The 20,525-nt window shown below is 39.5% G+C and overlaps 1 protein-coding gene across 1 annotated transcript in view; it reads left to right on the plus strand.

Moving 5' to 3' along the window:
• Nucleotides 1-4,109: 4,109 nt before the first annotated feature.
• LOC140665729 (uncharacterized) overlaps nucleotides 4,110-20,525 on the plus strand; it is a 113,676-nt gene continuing 97,260 nt past the window's right edge. The window contains exon 1 of the mRNA XM_072892192.1: nucleotides 4,110-4,520. The gene's annotated coding sequence lies outside the window, so the exon portion shown is untranslated. The remainder of the gene's footprint in view (nucleotides 4,521-20,525) is intronic.

Raw genomic sequence — 20,525 nt, forward strand, 5'->3', positions numbered from 1 at the left:
TGTATACAATTCACGTGGTAAACCACGTGAGAAAAGGAAAACAAATTCACGTAAAATAAATGGCTGGATTTTTTTATGAAAATTGTTGTCCGTGTTTCCGTGTAAATCGGAAAGTAGCTTGTGGACTTTTTCGTGGCACGGAGGTCCTCCGCGAATAAAGTCAACGCGATTATAAAGGAAAAGTCCCGAGGATATACTCGCGGTTTACGAAACCGGAACGAAAGTCGACTTTATACACTGCTTTTGCTGCCACCTTCGTATATACAGGGCGGACACAATCCGATTTGACAAGTTGCATCAACCCATTTGTTGTTTACATTTTTTAATTCAATATTTTTCACGCGCCTCCCAGTCAAAGAGACGCGATACTAATTCCATCGTCTGCGTCTCCATTTTTTAAAAAGAGATTTCAGAAGCGCCATCTTATTATAATGAATTTTTTTTTTTAATGTAATTTCTTAGACAAAGCACGTTTTATTAATTCCTCGATCTTTGCCAACCGTTGGTTACATCTTGGTACTTGCTTTATTTTTTGATCCTCTTATTTTCTTAGTTTCTCTTGGTTTCATGTCCCGCAGGTTCTTCCACGCACATTGTCCGCAGAACTTGTCAGAAGAAGGGGTATAAAAGTAAAAAAAAAAAAAAAGCATAAATTCCTCACCGCTATTTTTCTCTATCCCTTCGCCTTGACGATATTCGTTCGTTTTACAAAGGAGCGAGCTCTCTTGCCTCCGGGAAGTCGATTCGCGAAAAAAAAAAAAAAAAAAAAAAAAAAGAATGCCGAGATGCGTATTCTGCACATTCCGCAAATATATATTTTTCAGCTCGTGACAACGAACTTGGGTGTATTTCCGACGAAACTCTCCGTTAGGAAAATTCCCCGGGTGGTTCAAAAGGACACGCGGAGCTCGTAGCTCCTGTTAGTTCGAAGGGGTTAATATTAAGGGCGCATTTGTACGTGTCGCTTCCTCCTCCTTCTCCTTCTCTTCCTCCTTCCCTATCTTCTCGTGGTATCCTCCCGGACGGCTAGTGACCCGATTTTCACCGATAACGACGCTGTGTAGAAGCGTCTGCATAATTCAGCATCGCATGAAGCATCGTCCTTCTCGGTTGATACAAACCGCCATCACGTTTCAGCCTTCCAATATATTTTGAGGTTCAAAATGAATTTGCACTTTCGCATAATGTCTTTGTCATATATACGTGCTGACGCGTTTAGATCCATGTATTTTCATAGATAAATCGAGAATAATCATATTATATAGTTACACATATATAGTTAATTTTATCCGAACGATTATGTGGATAGATTTATGAATCTTTGCACGCATTTTGAACAGTAAAATAATTTCGTAAAATGACATAGTAACACAAACTAACTTTTAATTCGCGAAACAATAATCACCGGTTGGGAAATTGCTTAAAAATAATTGGAAACATTCGCTTAATAGTCTGTTGGTGGGCCGGAAAAAAAAAGAAAAAACATTTGTCCAAGCTGCGGTTTGGTTAACTCAAAAAACAGAGACCGCGCGTTTTATTAAACTGCGTTGTATACTGTAATTTATAAATCGAGCGTGTTTTCCACACCGGCTTTAAATCGCGCAACTGTTTTTAATTTCCATTTGAATTCGGTTCGGATCGGATTTTATACGCGCTGTGTAAATTCGCGATTTCTGCGCATCCGACGTTGTTCCTGTCAAAAAAAAAAAAAAAAAAAAAAAAAATAACCCGGAAATCGCAGGAAAATCTGAGATTTCCTTTTGTGTTGGACTAAATAGAATGTTTTGCATCGAAAATATAGCCTCTCTCGGCAAAACTTGATATAGGCTTATCGTTAGCCTCTCTTCCTCTTTGGCGAAAAGCGAAATCTCTAACGAGAGTATAGGACCCGTTGTCTCTCAGAAAAATATTTTAATCCGTTAATTGTTTTGTCGAGGCTTCGAACAGTTTCTATTAACAACTTCCACAAGTCGTCAACAATTCTTAAAGAACAATTCTCATCAATATGCCATTATGCACGACAGTCCTACGTAATGAGTTCTCTCTGAGTCTTCTTTTGGTATCGTTAAGAAACTGTGCAATTTATCTCTTTTTACGTTTCGAATCCTACTAATTGACGACAAAGACGAGCTCCTTGGCTTCGGCGTATCGTTACAGCGGAAGAGATAAATATGAAAATAGTCCGCCTGCAATTGAAGCACGTCTTGGGTTCGTTATTACGGGCTTCTATTTAACTTTCCAGTTGCCTTGCTTCGTCCTTCGGGAGCAGATCCTTTCCGCTAAGAACGATCAGAATATTCGCAATATATATATATATATATATATATATATATATATATATATATATATATATATATGTAGATATATATGTGTAAATAAATAAATAAATAAATATATATATATATATATATATGTTGTTTATAAGACAAAAATGTATTTTTTATTATTTATTTTACAATCTTAAGCTGGCTTAAGAAAAATAAAAGCTTTTTTATAGAAGAGACTGGAGAAAATTTATATATTTTTAACTTGATATTAAAAATAAATTTCTGTACTACAAATATATACACATATATTGTAGACAAAGAGTTTTGTCTCTATAAGAGAAAAGAGCTTGTTTGAATTTCACATAAATTTCACATTAATTTTTATCTTCGATATCATGTAACTATAATTAACGAACAACTGTACTTCAATAATGAGCTAATTACTCTATATTCTTGACTATATATAATTACCTTTGCAACTATTTCTTACGCGGTCGACGTTGCGGCTGCGGTGGTAATTTTGACGCTTATCATTATATGCGGAACGTTGCATCGCGAGTGCAGCGTGTTAAAGTGGGTTTCGCGAAGTAGTTTGGACCACAAACTCTAGATGTTCTGCCGGATATTCACGCGGATAAATTACAGGTTAAATTACATAATTGAGTCGGATCCTCGGTAGAGAAAGAGAGGAGAGGTAGCGTCCGATATCAAAGTATTCGTTACCTCTAAGATAACGGTGACGCAACAGTCTTATTTTTCAATTTTCGTCTGTAATATATTATTCGCTTTTTTTTTACTCTTTGCCTATATGTTTGAACGTCTCGTAAATTGATGAAATTGTTTTTATTTTCTAATCCTAATCCATCCCGTCGCGCATGGCTTAATTCATCAAACTGAGCTTAGCTTTTTCAGGAGCTTCCCTCTTTATACATCTTCCTCGTAGCCTTATTGCTGTTGCAAGAAACGGTAAAAACTTGAAAATCGCAAGGCGCTATTAGCGAACACAACAGGGCTCGTCGGGCCCCTAAATCAACTCGATCCCCTTTGTCACGTGGCGGAAGACAAATGCCAGGACATCCTTTTCGCATGAGCGGGCGGAAATTCCACTCCTGGCGCGCGTACTTAAGAATTAGCCACACCCCCTTAACACTCGACCAACTTTCCCTGCCTGTCGTCGTGCTCGGTGCGCGGGAGACACGTCACTCCATCATCGATTCTCGTTCCCTCTCGATTTTCGTCGGGCGCGCGAACGCGCGTCCCGGATCCGCACATCCCCCGTTTTGTATACCCGGCGGAAGGCGGAAGGGATGGGGCACACGAGAGACACGCGCCGCGCGTGTAGCGCGCGCTGCACGCCACGTCGGAGATATGCGAGCCGTGCTACTCGGCAAGACAAACGTTTTTATTACGAAAAATCAGGAGGCGAGACGAAATCTAGGACGCCGCGCGCGTGCGCTCCGCGTCCGGTCCCCCGTCGCGGGAAATCCCTCTCGTTGCAGAGAGGAGAGAAGAGCGAGAGCGAGAGAGAGAGAGAGAGAGAGAGAGAGAGAATGAAAGAAAAGGGTGCGAGATCGTTGGAGGGGAGGGGGCGCCTTCTCTCCCCCTCCCTCCGCGTCGTCCGCCAAACCGTACGGATTCACCATACGATCCGCCAAGCTAACCAACCCCTACTCTCTCTCACTTGATTCTCTTTCTCTGTCGGCCCTACTACGTTCTACTGGCAGCGCCGCTCGTGGCGAGAATCGTCTCGCTCGGTCTTCTCCGTCGTTCTTCGTGCCTCTCCCTCCTCTGGTCTCTGACCCCCTTCCCATTTGGCCCGCGTGAGGGGGTGGTTGGGGTGTTGTCGGAAGGGTGGAGGTGTCGGGCGCCAGTCGCTGCGCGAACGCTGAACTCGGGTTTTCTGTCGTCCTCGCGAGCCTTTTTTTCAGTCCCTCCTTCTCTCCGTCTCACTCTCTCTCTCTCTCTCTCTCTCTCTCTCTTTTTGTCTCTTTCTCTCTTTCTTTTCGTCGATCGAAATCGAGAGAGTCTCTCGATACACGTGATTCCATTTTTCTGCGACCTTTGGAGAGAGGGTGATTGTTTTCGCGTGTGCTCTCCACGGAAACTTGCGTGATCGAAAGCCAGCAGTGCGTTTAGAAGGATGTAGATCTGTCAGTGCCCTGTCTCGTGCGATCTCGAGGGATACTGGAAGACGCTTTCCTTTGAGGATATCGGCGGTCATGGCGAACGGTGTCTCGTGACGATTCGCGCGAGGTAAGTGGTCTGAATTTCGATTCGTATTCTCTATCGTGAAGAGAAATGCGAGAAGCTTTTTATCCTGTAATCAATCGCTTCACCTCGTTTGTAGGAAAGACGCTGCGATCCGTCGAGTATGTCTCGCATGATCTTCAAGTACTTTCATGGTGCTATATAAATTTGACAGTTTCATTGCGGGTGGAAAATGAAAAGGCAACATAAACTTATTTAATAACTTACTTGGGAATTTGAGGCGTGTAAACTTAATTGCGCCGGGAGTTTAGCCCGGAAAAGTTGAAGAGTACCATGAACTCGGTCAAGAAATTTTAAGATTACCGAATTTTATTTTTAATAACACGAGGTGGGATAGAAATTATAAAAAGAAGATTTTTTTTTTCTTTTGTAGAATTTAATCAAAAATTTGAATAAATGAATCGGAAGGATGGTCATGTAGATTCAATTGGAGCTTTGGAAAGAAATTGAAAAGAAGGGAGGGGCGTAAATTAAAATGCCGTTTCGCGAACGAATCTCTAAAAAGTCTCGTAAATTTAATCACAATAGGGTAGTCAACTGACAGAGGGTTGACACGCAGACCAAATCGCGACGGCGCAATAATTCAACCCCGAATTTGCTGTATCCACTTAGACACGCTCGACTTCATCTCTCTCGTGTAAAGTGGCGCGAGTACCATTATGCGGTGACCCCGTGTGGTCTCTGCTGTTACATCTGTAATGAATCGAGCAGGTCGAATTTGTAGTCTGTCGTTTCGTCGAAACTAATGACGATGCTACGATAGGGTGATAAGATAGAAGACAGGTCGGAAAGGAAGCGTTGCCTTCCTTCCCCCTTGTATAATTGTTGTAATTCGAAAGTCTTTATCCCATTAGTCGGCAGATTCGTAATATTGTTAACGACACATATATAATTCGTCTTGTGGTTAAAATCACCGTGGAGATATTTGCGTTCAACTCGTGTGTAATATAGTTGTATCAATCTCGCTACTTTAATCGATCGCAACACATTCGGTGACACTCGCTCGCTGTCAGAATTCCCTCCTCATAATCACCGCAGGCAGTTCGTCGCTTCTTGCCTGTAACATAATTGCACCACCGACGTCGCATCACGACGCCGTAATTTCTGTTGCATCACGCTTATTAATCGGCATAAGCGCGCGTTGGCTTTTTCGTCGTCCTTGATTATTACGATTTCCGCGTTTCTACATTTACCTCCCGTTTCGGCAAATTCATCATTTCGCGCGGAAATCACGCAACACCATTCTATCCGTCTCCTCTTCCTCCCTCTGGTTCTCAGAGAGTTTCCTCCCTTCGGAAATCGCTCACTGAGAGATCGACCGACGGGAGCTCTTTCTCTCTCGTTGGCAACGAGAAGAAGAGCAGTCGATTAAACGAAATTAATGGCCCCGCCACGGTGCCGGTTGAGGCAATTAGAGGAGAAGAGTGGAGGATGGAGGATGGAGGATGGGCAGGAGATGCGCTCCCTCGTTGGACTCGTATCCACTTTTTTCATCTTTGTGGACGAGTGTCTTTTTTTTTCTCTCTCTCTCTCTCTCTCTCTCCGATTCTCTTTATAGAATGTTCCAATCCTAATGACGTTTCCGCGAAGGGACGAATATGCCGGGATACATTGCGATATCCAGGGATTCATAAAATTTAAGAGTGCAATGTTGGAGCTATAGAAAAGATGGAGAGAAGGCTGGGAGAGAGGAAAAGAGAAAAAAAAACAGGGGAGTTATGGATAGGTTTTACCAGAAAAGCTCGGATTCGCAAAAGTTGCGATTTGTAGAAACTACGGATGCGGGAGTAACTGCGGACGTTAGATTCTTCGCGAGAGCTACGGAATCTAATATATATGGAAGACAGAATCGTAGCGCGGGACGAGTAAAGTTTGTACAAGCTCCGCGAAAGGAGGAAGGAATCTGCGGAACCTGCCCTAGGATTCGCGGTACTCGCTGTTATTTGCGCGCCGATGATGATTTGGCAAGCTTGCGTGGGAGTTGAGGGTTCGCGGAACCTCGCGATTTTCGCGAAAGCCTAGGCTCTCCGATAGAATTCCGGGGAAAGCTCAGCGAGAGATATCTAGGTATTACCCCGGGAATTTAAGATCCGCGAAATCGTGCAGATTTCGCGATTTCGCTCCACGATGTGGCCTGAAGCGTGAAACGCGCGTGATATATAACGGAACTTAATCCGCCTTTGTTATTCATATGCAGATGACACTATCGGTGAGTAATCCATCGTGGAAACTTCCGCGATTTGTAGTCACGTGAAAAACTTTCCACTTTCGCGTGAAACGTGACGCGTGTCGAGAAATCTTGCGGCCTCTGAGAAGCATCCAGCAAACTTTTCCGCAGCCGCGTGGACGTATAATATTTTTTTTTTTTTTTTTTCTGATTTTACACAAATCATATCTCGAGACTCATCGATGCGACGCTTGTTGAGCATTAATGCCACGAAATAAAACCTCGTTTATTTTCAATCATTATGCATTCAAGCGACGATCGAACTTTTAATGAATAACAAAACGTAATATCGAAATTTAATAACAGACATGTATGAAAGATTGGTATGCAATTTGATTAAATAAATTAATGTTCAAAAATGTATACGCAAAGAATAAAAATAATATTATTTTATTATATTAGTTTAATGTGATGGAAAACTGGCGTGTGGGCGATAAAAAAAATATGCGTGATTTCAATGCGCGTGTGTCCCTGAAATTCCCTTCGCTTTTAGGAAAAATGGAATTCATCTCGCGTCGAGTGAGTTTTTAATATCAGCGCGTTCGATCTATCGCGTCACTTATGTAATTGTTTTGGCGCAACGGATTAGGACTTGAGAGTCTTTTTTCGTAACCCTTAGTAACCCGACGCGAAGCAGTCCGAGACTGCAAGCGGAGGTTATCGACCAAGTGGCGGTATGGTTTTTTGGGCCGACGACTCGGCTGCGCGGTGTTGACTTTTTCCACTTGAATTTCCGGCGGATTTTGACACGCGCAGCTGGCTGAGTAAACAGGATTTATCGATTTCTTCAGTACATTTCGAACCTCCAGGCAAAATGCCGTCGAATATAATCGTTTCATTTTGCTCGTGTCTGTTAAGCAAAAAATTGATTGAATAGTAGAAAGACAGACATGTCTCTTGTTAAAAAAAAAAAAAAAAAAAAAAAAAAAAAAAAAAGATTCCAGAAATAACTATAACACATTTTACACGAGACGGGAAATATGATAACGAAATTATATTGAAATCCTCTCCGACTCGGTCGAGATTGAATTGCGCCGAGAGAAATGCATTTGTAATGGTATTCGTGCGGTAATAATTAATACTGGTGCGATATTAATTAGTATAAATAATACCTATTATAATTGTAAAGCGATGTTCGATCAACTTGTTCATCAGTGGTAGTACCTCTAGATTAGTATTATATTTTGCTTGTATCACATTAATACAAGTATATTACATAAGAATCAGAGCGCCATTACACACGGGAGGATTAACATATCTTCTTCCGTCGGCGTGTTTGCCTTTTAACTCGTTTGAAACTTTTCTGATTTCGAAATCCCAAACAAAGATAACGAGAGTTGCGCGATTCTTTCGTAACAGCTATCCTCTTTTTAAGGTCGTATCCGAGTTTGCCGAAAGACATTCAGATCGAAAGGGGGGTAGAATGAGAATCTATTTGTCGACTGGTACTAGGCACCACTGGCACACTGTCGTTGTCGCGAGATATATTCCAGGACACCCCGTAGAAACCGCGAAAAATACGGCGCGACGTAAATATCCGTTGTTACGCCGCGCCTTCTTTCACATGTAAATTCAGCAGGACGCATATAAATTGCGTTGTTACACGCATTGCCAAGATTTTCCTTCATACGGGCGAAATCTCGTCGATGATACGGCAACTCTCAAAGTTTTGCGACCATATCCCATTTTCACGCAAATTTTACGCCACGTGCAAACCCTCTCGTACACCATGGTAAACCTAAAATCGTCGCTAACTCTTTGCCATTACGCGTAAAAAATAAAAATAAATACAATCTCCCCCACGGTCAAACAAAGATAAATTTTTTTTTAAATTATCATTAAAAAAATTACTTAATTTAATAATATATTGGTAATACATAAATTAATAATTATGCTGCCAAGTATATTAATACTTGAAATTTATAATAATACATTTTTTCATAATTTAATATTTAACATTTCATATTTGTAATTTAATATTTAATATTTAATAATTTTATAACTATGAATATTAATAATTACTTTAATAATTAAATATTAATAGTTTATAATAATACGTTTTTAATATCAAGAACATATACATGTGCGTGCGCGCGCGCGTGCGCGCGCGCGTGTGTGTGTGTGTGTGTGTGTGTGTGTGTGTGTGTGTAGCGTTGAACTGACGTCTCTTTATGTATCTTTCTGCAGGCAGAATAATTTAATAAAAAAAAACAAAATATACATTATTTTCTTTGTGTTTTATTGCACGCGTAATGATAATTCCATAGTAATTTCTGTGCGACCGGCAGGTCGGGAATCGAGCGGAAAGTTCGAGGCAGGTGACGGAAACGTGGTCCGCTTCCTGTATCGAACAATCGAAATGCGGCGCAACATGCGTGACGACCCGTTCAAAGGCACACGCAATTTGACGCATTGGAGAGCAGATGCTAAGGTCAGACAGTATGCACTCTTTCCGTTTGTCACGTGTTTGCTACGTAACATTGATCAATTTTTAGGAATACAAACCTGCTGATTTAAGTATGAATAGAATATGAGCAAAGTAATAATTATATATATATATATATATATATATATATATATATATATATATATATGTATATATTAATAAAAGCATATTTATAAATATATAATTAATACGAAAAAAATGTAATGTAATACGAAAAATAATATAAATTAATACAAATATAAAATTAAACTAATAAATAAAATAATAAAATATAAAAATATGTTATGCCATATATAAATACTGTAAAAAGGAATAATAAAGTAAAATAATAAAGTAAAGAAAGGTATTTGAGAGATGTAGTGAATATTATAAATGATAACTATTTGATATAGTGCTGCGATTTAAATTTTCTTGAAATTTCTGTGCTTTTTTTATTGTCTACTGTCTAGTGTATTTTATTCTGCCACAATATCCTCTGATATATGTTTCCTGAATTGTTTTCATATTATTGTATGAACTTGAATGACGTAATTATACGCGCGTGTAAAAGCAATCTTTAATTAGTCACGAACTTCCGATACATATTTATATACGTATTGCTGTTTTTAACGAAGCTCATTCATTATCGTACGAGTTATTATTAATTACGGCTTGCCGGTATTAATTGGCGGTCACGTTGGAAAGAGTAGAGAAAGAAGAAATTTGTTTGTCCCCGACGTAGAGAGAGAGAGAGAGAGAGAGAGAGAGAGAGAGAGAGAGAGAGTTAATTTGTCGGGATATTTTGAAATTATTTTGAAATTATTTCGGAGATAAATGTGGGACAAGAAAAAAGCCGCAAGAAGTACAGTTAATTTTTTTGTTTTCACTATTGTTTCGCGATATATAGCCAAGCCCGCGTTCAATTTTTCACAATACATGTCTGAGTCAAGACGCGAGGATCAAAGAAGCAGGTGGTTTTACGGAGCGATACTTCACGTTAGTAGCCACAGTAAAAGAAAGACGCATCTTTCTTTAGCGCGCGGCTCCTACAAACACTCTCGTACACAGGGGTTACAGCCGCTATTGTTACTGCTACCAAACGCACGTTTCCCGTAATGGCGGATATCGCAACAATGCGATCCCTCTCGGCAGATCGCCGCTGAGCGTTGTGCTATTTCACGTCGATAGGATCTCGTTTATCTCCCTGTAGTAGCTGTCTCAAAGGATTAGGATACGAGGAGTGGAAAAGCGGGAAAGGGGTTACCTCTCCTCCGTTCTCGGCTACAAATATTTCGGTGGAAGATAGTGTCCCGCGACCGATATTCAATTTCAGAGAGGTAGTCTATGAAATGTTTCTCTCTCTCTCTCTCTCCTTTTCCCTTTAGTGTTTTTCGAGAATTATGTTAATTTTCCGAAAGAAAAAATAATTTTTTACACTCAATATCACATTTCATTTCTTTATTTCATATTTTATTTGAATTATAATTGGACGTTATAAATTCGCGATATGTAGGTAATTGCAATGTTGCATTATCATATTTAATTTTCCTACAACAATTAAATGGTGTAATAAATCATTACAATTATATTATACAGTTTTATGTATCTATAATATTTCGACGCAGAAGGCATGCAATTATACAATTGTTATTATATACATAGTACAATAAGCGTAAAAATTTTTATATTTACATACCGTTGTAATAGTATATTATAATACGTGAAGGTTTAATTGTTACAAATTAAATTAATGATCACTTCCCACGACTCATATCGAAAGATATAATGGGTCTCGCGATCTTTTCCCCATTATCGGGCTGTCATTATCGATGCATTTAGGTGCATCAGCTTCGTAGTCGGGTTGTCGCGACACGCTCGGGCACATAAATCAAGTGATATACTTTCCTCTCGGTGGGACGATAACGGGACGGCTATAAATGTGGACTTAAACTCCTTTACGAGAATCCGAAAGATAAACTGGCAGGGTGCTCTCCTCCTGTTCGCTCGTGCCTCTCTCCAACTCTACCTTCTTCTCTTTTTCGGTGAGACTCGCGATATTCGATACGTCCACCGCTTTCTTCCGTCTCGATTCAGCACGCTTCGTGAAATCCTAGACCGGCGGTAATGACAAGTATCGGGTTACCCTCTTTCCTTAAAGCGTTTTGATCGATCCGAAACGGAAATCCTGGATTTTCTTGAATAAAAAAAAAGAAAGCTCGGTAAAGGAATCAGGGCGATGAAGTACGTGCTTGACTACGAGTCGGACATAAATTGAGAGTTCTCCATTTCCATACTTCCGCGAGGGTACGGAAAAAAAAGAGTAGCGAATTTGAAAAGTTTTTTTTTACTATCTTTAAAGGGTGAAGGAAAGAGAAAGACAGATTGCAGTGTGCTTTATTTTTATTTTTTTTTTTTTTTTTTTATGAGATGTAGGTTAAAAAGCGTGACTAAAAATCATTTATCCTCGCGGGTAAAATAAAGCAAGCTTATGATTTTCATAAGTTGACTTTTTAATTCAATTATTTTTATTTTACCTATAAAAAAAATTCTTGAGAAAAGTTACTTTTTATTTCGACATTACTTTAAGTCTTCAAATTACAGTTTTGTTCCTAAATTGAAATATTAACATTAATGTCACATATAAAATTATAAAAATGGAAAAAAAAAAACATTGTGCCACTTTCTCGTAAACGCGTTTAAACTATCATCACGATGATTAAACTGGCATTTTTTTCCGGCCAAGTATTCTTAATATCTTTTCTGTCAGTTAACCGAGATCTCTGCCATTGTTCTTCACATATGTGTGTGTGCGCGCGCGCGCATTTGTCCACTCGTCTCGTTGGCTGGTGCGATTTTCATTCGCTCGCAAAGTAACAATGTTTACAAGAGAGGCTTTGAGAGTAAACTTCTTTCGTGTCTCTCTTCCGTCAAAGAGAGCATAAAGCGATCCGGCGACCCGCATGGGACATAATATTTACTGCCCTTTTGTCCAATGGAAATCACTTCCGCCTTTTGCCTCCTCCCAAAAGAGGAGGGCATTAAATATTCCTCGGTACACTGACGTTCCTTCTTTATCTGTCATTTATGGAATTCGCCCTCCTGTTCAACCTCCAGTATCAACATTTAGTTACAGAAAGGAGAATCGTGATCCTCCTTTGCGCTGGCGCAAACTGTTTAAACGGACGAGCGTCGATCGATGCGTAACAATTACCTAAAAACTGTGTCTGGCGTTATATATTTCGAAACGAGGCGGAGCATTTCAATTAGGGAAGGACTGTCGAATGATTGTTGCGAAAAATAGACGAAACTTTGGCGGAAAAAAAAAAATATACTGCATTTTATCGTTGCGTGCAATAGATAACCGGTTAACTTCATATTCGATACTTGAATTGCGAGAGGAAAATAGTATTTTTGTCCGTTGGTCCACTGTGGCATGACCGTCCAATTAATCGCGACACGCGAATTTGAGATGGACGCTTATTTGATTTTTTTGTTCGGCAAACTGTCGCAGTCGTGATTCCCCATTTTTGGAGCTGTGTTCCATGAAGAGTTGCCCGACTCTGATTTTCCAACGTTGAGAGCGGTCCCCCAATCGAGATGAAAGTCCGCGTGAATTTACGTCCCATTGTCTACTTTTCTGCGAACTTAAGTGAATACATAATGCTCGCGCTTGAAAGAGCGCGATTTGTTCACCGGTGATGCGAGCTTTTCGCGTCAAAGGACGAAGCTTTTCGAGAGAAAGCCTTTCCTTCACTTCGAGCTTCCAAGCAACGTTTTGAAAACTCGATAATGTTATTTTCTCATATATAATCGAAATTTTCGTCGGAAACAATTATATAAGATTATAAAATAATTTATATAACAATGCGTGGAATTGAAAAATTTTTGGTAAAATAATTTCTCCGACGAAGCGAAATTCCTTGGGGTGTCCAACGCGATGTCCTTTACAGGTTTACGACTACGTAATCTAATAATCTATCCGATATTACGAGTGCTTCGAGTATTCTCTCTCAGGAGATACAAAATAGCCGTTATCGGGCGCACAATTATTAGCCCGAATCTCGGGATAGCTCGCATAATGATCAGCCCCGTGCGTGTCCATCTTTGAATAGGATTTACGATATTACGATAATATTGCTGTATTTTTAATCGGTTGATAACAGATATTCATCTATGCCATTGTGCAGCTATCCATAGCATTTGTAATAATAGATGAAAATCAATACATCAGTTATTGACAGGTGTTACGAATGTAAAATATAAGAAATGTCAATACTGTCTTGAATTTAATCATACGCTTTTAATTCGACGATTCTCGACAGAAGCAATCGAATCATCGTCGAGGAATAATCGAAAGATAAAAATTTCGAAAGTAAAACGAGTTTCATTTTGACGGGCCTTTTTCACGATTAGCGGCACTTTACGACGACGTAACTTTAAATACTTTCGAGTTTCGAGATCGTTGAGAAAAGATCCTTCACGCACATAAGGTGCTTTTGAAAGCAGAAAGAGAAGAGAGGATGCGGATTATCGATGTTAATTAAGAGTGGGACAGGTGTTCCTGGCAGCGTCTGTCCTCGGTCTGAAAAATAGATTGACGCTAGATTATTCCCGGCAAGTGTTTAAATTGTATAGACGAGAGTTTTAACCATTAATTAATCGTCAAGCAAAGTTGCTGTTCTGACTTTGTCGCCTGATCGTAAAAGTAAACTTCTTTTATTACAGAGATCAGAAAGAGTGGCGTGTGCGCATGCGCGCGCGCGAACTGAGATAAGGCTAAATGTATCAGGGATTTTCAGCTGGAAATATATATATATATATATATATATATATATATATATATATATATTGACTAATTTAGAGAATTGATATTGCTCCTAAATTTATTCTCTCTCGCGTACTTTTCATTTATTAGATTGAAAAAGAAGGTTTGAATAATTTGTTTAAAAAGATAAACGTTTCATTCTCTCGATTAGAGGGATTTTTGCGTACAAGGGTATTTTGATTTTAAGGTTCAAACTACCACGATTGACCGTTAATGTCGGCTGACTTTGATAATGAATTATTTCGGACACGTGACTGGATAAATAATTCTGTACGACCGAGTTCGAGGCGTATCGATCGTTGTGGCTACGGAGAAATGGAAATTCACGAAAAATGTATGTTCCTCGGTAAAATCACCGATACGTTGCACGGGTTCCATATTTTTCTCCGACGTCGCTTATTGCGTGCATTAATAATGTCCTGACTATCGTGTGTCGCAAAGACATCAATCTCGAAGCGCCACGGTGAAGAAAACATTTTTGCAATTTTTCCGATTTTTGGATTATTAAACTTTGAATTCTGCGGCTTGACGGATTTATAGATACGCAATACGTGTCATTTTTTTTTTTTTTTTTTTTTTTTTTTTTTATAATAGTATCTACTTACTACGTCTTTTTAAAACAAAAATCGATCCCGAAAGTAGTCGGCGAAATTTTCTTGCGCGCTTCTTAAATCTTCCCGACGATCGAAACGGATGGTCCACTTTACTTAACACCTCCGGAATGAAAGTAACCGCCGCTTTACCCCGTAAAGGAGATTCGCTTGAGGTGGAAAGATGGCGACTGGGGATTACGTTGTACAGCGATAAGGGAAAATAACAAAAAGCGCGTCGCGAGAGAGACATGCTAGAGAAAATGAAACGTTTAGATGATATATCGAGCATGATTTCGTGATAAAGTATGTCATGTATTTGAAAAAATTAAGTTGAGAAAAAAATTGCAGCTGTAAATATACGATTTATCGTGATAAGTATTACGGAAATTATATTATTTCTCGGAATAAATCAATGTCAGTATCTTATAAAAATTAGTCCAACAGTTGCAAAAGTTACACATATAACAATATCGTATGTTTATCAATTATGCTGACACCGAAACACACTTATCTATTTGCCCGCTATTCGTCCTTTTTGTCCGAGGTTGACGAGAGTTGGATACTTTCAGAGTGTAGCCCTTGGAGAGATGGCCCTTAATTGCCATCAAGACACCTTCACCGCAAGAGAAACAGCGTGCCGTCGGGTTTCTGCAAGAGAATTTTCGTGCTCTCACACATTTGAGAAAAATCCCCTTTCCTCCAGAGACGACGGCGGTCGCCCCGTGGCTGAAAAATCATTTGCATATGCACACTTCGTGGCGGATCCTTGCGCCGTCGCTCTTAAAATATTCCGTCCCCGTATCTCCGCTCTCGGAATATTTCTTTGAGCGTGGCGTCTCGTGGCTTCTCCACGAATTACCGACGGCGGTATGAAAATCACCGCACTCGATGCTTCTCTAAATTGCAAAACAGCTCGCATAAGTAGTGAGGAAAAGCACACGTGCACCAATTCGTATATATATACGTGTGTGTGTGTGTGTGTGTGTGTGTGTGTGTGTGTGTGTGTGTGTGTGTGTGTGTGTGTATCCGTGTCGCGCCTACTATTTTTCCCTTCTAAACTCCCCTCTCCCTTCCCCTCCCCCCGTTAGATGTATGTTCTCTCGCGCAGGAATATATCCGCGTACATTTGTCGCAGTTATAGTCGTAGTAATTTGCAGGTGCGCCTAGGTAATTAGTCGCGAAATAATTTGTGTGCTGTACATTCCGAGAACAGGCGCTATGAAACGTAAGCGCGCAAATATTCCTGACCCGACTCACTTTGTTTTCGGTGCGGCCTTTAGTAACCTATAAAGAGATAAAATAGAAAAGAGAAAGAGAGAGAGAGAGAGAGAAAAGGAAAGGTGAAGAGAGATCAGTATTCAGCGTTATATGTATAATGCTAAGTAATCAAGAAACGTCATCCTTAGATTCGCATCGTAAGATTATGAGATTATAACGTCTCGCGGCGGCTTGTTATCTCCATTTTCGCGCGCTCGATATATTCGCGCCGGAAATTCATCGATAAAACTCCCTCTCGCATTTATAATGGGAGAAAGAGAGAGAGAGAGACGTGGTCGTATTTGCACATTTTAATATTTACCCGACTGATGTGATGAAAATCGCGCGTACCGCTTAATGCGCAACGCCCATGATTAATATTTAATTATTCCGGCGTTATTTCAATCACCGGCAATTTTCCACGTCTCGCCGTACGATTTTCTCTCTCTCTCTCTCTCTCTTTCTCTCTGTTACAATGATAACAATAACATTATACGAGGCAAAAGTTGTCCCGAGCTAGGAGAAATCTCTTTCCTTCGCGATGTAATCAGGGATGCATTACGCGGAAATTGCGAAAAAACGTGGCTTTCAGGCAGACAAGTGTTACTAATATTAAATGTTCCGCATAAATATACGAGCTCGCGGAGTCTCGCGGAGAATTTTCTCCGTGAGAAGGAAAATTCAGCGAGGAAAATAATTTCCACTCGTATTAGAATAATTTTATCCAACGTAAATTAATTTCTACGGGGCGTTATCGTTATATTTATCGCAGAGTTACTTCCCTCTTAAATATCGATAGATTTTTTTGCAGCGGTCAGAGATAACAGGTTTCCGATGTATATAACGCTTCTTTATATATCTCAAATATTCATATATCGGATATGATGGATACGATATTTCACGATATTAAGCCGCGCGTCGTAAAGCGATGAAAGCTGGGGAAAACAAATGCGATTCTTTGCCGGTCTTGTAACGTGTCCGTTCGCATCCTGGCAGTCCTGCGATAACGTCCAGCGTATCCTTATTGACTGGGAGCCGGCCAATAATTCGTGGGGTTCGGCGACCCGTGTAAAATAGGTTGCCATCGCTATAGGCGACGCTATTGCTTACATACACCGGGTGTTCTGAAACTAGTGCCCGATAATAGCGCGATCGAAGCCTTTCGTAAAGTTTCTCCGGTGAAGATTAATTCCGGCACCTAAGTACGTATATCCCTAAGCGATTAAGTGGCTTTCGAATATGAAGCTTGCATTAATCGTCAGATGAGTTTGACCTAATGTTAGTGTTTACCCGTTATATTCAAGAGAAAAGTTTAAATATATTTGTTTTCAATTATAGAGACATCTTTCGATATATGGCACATGGAAATTTTAAGACTCTACAATTTAATACTCGAATCCGTGTATATCTTAAAGTATTCAAAGCAGGTGGATCTAATTTCAGTATTCCAGAATTTCAACAATGAGATAAAGAGTGAAGATTCTAAAGTTCTAAAACTCATATAACGGAGAGAGAGAGAGAGAGAGAGAGAGAGATGCTAAGATCCTAGAGATTTCTAGAGAAACTGGAGAGCGCAAAATATATATATATATATATATACGTAATAGGTGGAATCCGGACCGACAGGTCGTTGATGCCCTCCGGTAATAGCAACGTGGGCGATTTCCGTGGGGAAGATACTCCATCCAAGTTGCTGTAAATCCTGTATATATCCTGTATATGTGTTTAGTGTTGGAGAGAGCGCAAGTCTCGTGATCGAGCGCATTGAGACGTTTCGGGACACATCACGACCGAGGACTCCATTTAACAGACATGAAACAGATACTCCGAAATTCGCCGATAACGTACAAACACCCTGAGATAAATAGAGCGTGCCACTTCCGGGCACGTATCGATTCATAGTGACTCCTGTGCTAAAAGTCCTATTAGCCGTGAATAAAATTGACGCTCTTTCGCTTCGATTCCATTCGATCCGATTCGCCGATAGAGTGTTTTAAAAGTTTTGGAAAGTTTTCAGCAAATTATAAAAAAAAAAAAATATTTTTTTCAAATCTAATACGTGAATATATAATATAACATGCAAATATGTATATATTGCGAATTCTCTGCGCATGTATAAGAGAAGAAAAGTATCTTTTATTGATTTATCTCAAGTTAGCACTCCATTTTTATTTTCTGATAAGAATCCTCGAGAGGCAAATTTAGAATGAGTCTCGAGAGAAAATAGTAGTACATTCGGGGATCTCGGAAAAAGAGATGAAACTTTAATCTGTAAAAGCTTGAAAATTATTATCTTCATCCAAAAACTGAAAAATTAGAGGGCCATTGTTTCTCTTTCATTTGCACTTTTATCATTTTGAATGTTAAAGGATAATAACGATAGAAAAGCAGGTCGCGCAGCAGTCGATTCTCAGCGCGGATTTTTAGAGGGCTGATGGGGATCCCAACAACAAATTATCTCACGCGAAATATCTCGAAAATGTTTCTCACAGAGGTAATCGATTAAATGGATGTAGATTAGGAAAATTCAGGGCTCGGTCTATTTTCAACGTTAACGAAGTTGGCGTGTAAAGTCAGCTACTGTCTCGCTTATCTGTGAATCTAGAAAGAGTGTGCAAGGTGGTACGGTATTTTAGAAAGGGAGGGGATACCTTCTTAAAGCTGGCTCCCATTGTTGAGACGTCAGTGATATCCGTAAACGAATCTTAAATTCTTAGCCCCCGCATTCCAAGATTCTTGGACTTTCGGACCCTGTAATCTCTTAGGTCCCGGGATTGTCGGATTCTGAAATATCCTGTACACGCCGTGGAATCCAAATACGATCGAGCGAGAATTTCGGAGGGAACATCGGGAGACATTTCCGAGAGCGTTGCATTCTAGGATTCTATTTAGTCGAGATTTACCGAAATCGCGGATAACTGAGTAACGGTCTGAAACAGGTCCTATTGTTTCGGCGGAGCCGCGTTGTACTCGGCAAGCAGCGATTGTTCTGCGCGATCTCCTCAGTTTCTACTAATCGAGATTACATGTAGCCGATAAGTATAAAACACAGTTGCTATGCGGGAATAATTCACGCGCGATCAACGTGCGCGATTCGAGAAGCAAAGCTTTATTAATCACATTAAGATTCTTTAATTAGCCTCCAGATAAGAACTCGGATTAATTTGATTTTTTTTTTTTTTATCAAAATACAATGGACGCTTGACGCAATTATATGCGATCGATGCTAAAGTTTTCGAATTTTAGTAGAATTTTTCTTCACTGCATTACAAAGTCCAATTGCGTGTCGACGCAGCCTATTTCAGCTCGATTCGCTCCGTTTAACCCCTGGGGTTTGCGCCGCGTTTCATCGTGCAAAATGCATTTCAACAATTTATTCGCTCCGATTGACCGAATCCCAGCTGCATCGTGGAACGGACGTTTTACACACCGTCGCTCGATCCGAACTTGGTTTAATAACGATCCCGTAGTCCCGTTCTGACCAACACCAATTAGAGAGGTCGGTCGCGGAATCTTGAATCTCCAGCATTTCTGACTGCGCAATCAAGCATTCTGTGGAGAGCCAATCTATTGTTGATTGCCATTGTTATACTACTTGTTATTTTAATACGTAAATAAAACGCATGACAAATTTTAGAGTTACCTTCTCTCCCGTAATATAAAAATAAATCGCGAAAAGTCGCTTTTGAATTCGATGGGCAATTTACATCATGGTTATCATGGCATATCTGATCGTACAACAAACGGAGATACGATTTTGATACTGTAACGACGTCATAAATACAAATGTTGTATAAAGGGATCTTTACGAGATCAGGTCAGCGATAACTTTGATGGTCCTGATAACGATCCATGGGCAGCAACGATTATCAATCGGCCCTGTGAAATTCCATGGAGAACGACGGATTGTTCTCCCGGGAGTTTCAGAGTCGCAACCTTCATTGCGGTCGTTTCTAGTTTCGACAATGTTGAACAATGGTGGCATTACATGCGCGGAAACTTGCCGCGAGACACTCTCACAAGAACTCACGGACGAATCTGCGAGTATACTTGCAACAGGACGAAATCTTTTCCACCCCGGTCACGTCTCGAAAAAAAATTTTTCTCGCTCCAAAGGAGGTTAGAGCTAATCTTCTCAATAAAGAAAAATCTTTGTTGTATTCTCAAGGGATGATCTGCACGCGCTCTAGTTCAATTCGCAATAGGAACTCGCTCTTTGTGTTATTATTTTTTTATATAAAATTATGGCCTTTATATACATGTATAATATAATATAATTTATTTAATATATATATATATATATATATATATATATATATATATATATATATATATATGTAATATTATTTATATTATATTATAAAATTTTTTATACTGTTATATATTGTGTTTTATATTATAAAATAACATGTATAGTAAAATATTCCATAATAATGTATTAAAATCATGTTATGAAAAACATATACTTTTATTTAAAAAATTAAAAGTTACTTTTCAATTTTGATAATAATATTGATGTAAATCTAGATGACAATTTCAAGTTCTTACTCTGTATATATTTCTATCTAAACTTTTTCTGTTTTACATTTTTTTAATTATAGTGCATCGATGATATCGATTAATTTACAAAACATATGTGTATATATATATATACATCCTTTGA

Source organism: Anoplolepis gracilipes, chromosome 5 (assembly GCF_047496725.1).
Source record: "Anoplolepis gracilipes chromosome 5, ASM4749672v1, whole genome shotgun sequence".
Lineage (NCBI taxonomy): Eukaryota > Metazoa > Arthropoda > Insecta > Hymenoptera > Formicidae > Anoplolepis > Anoplolepis gracilipes.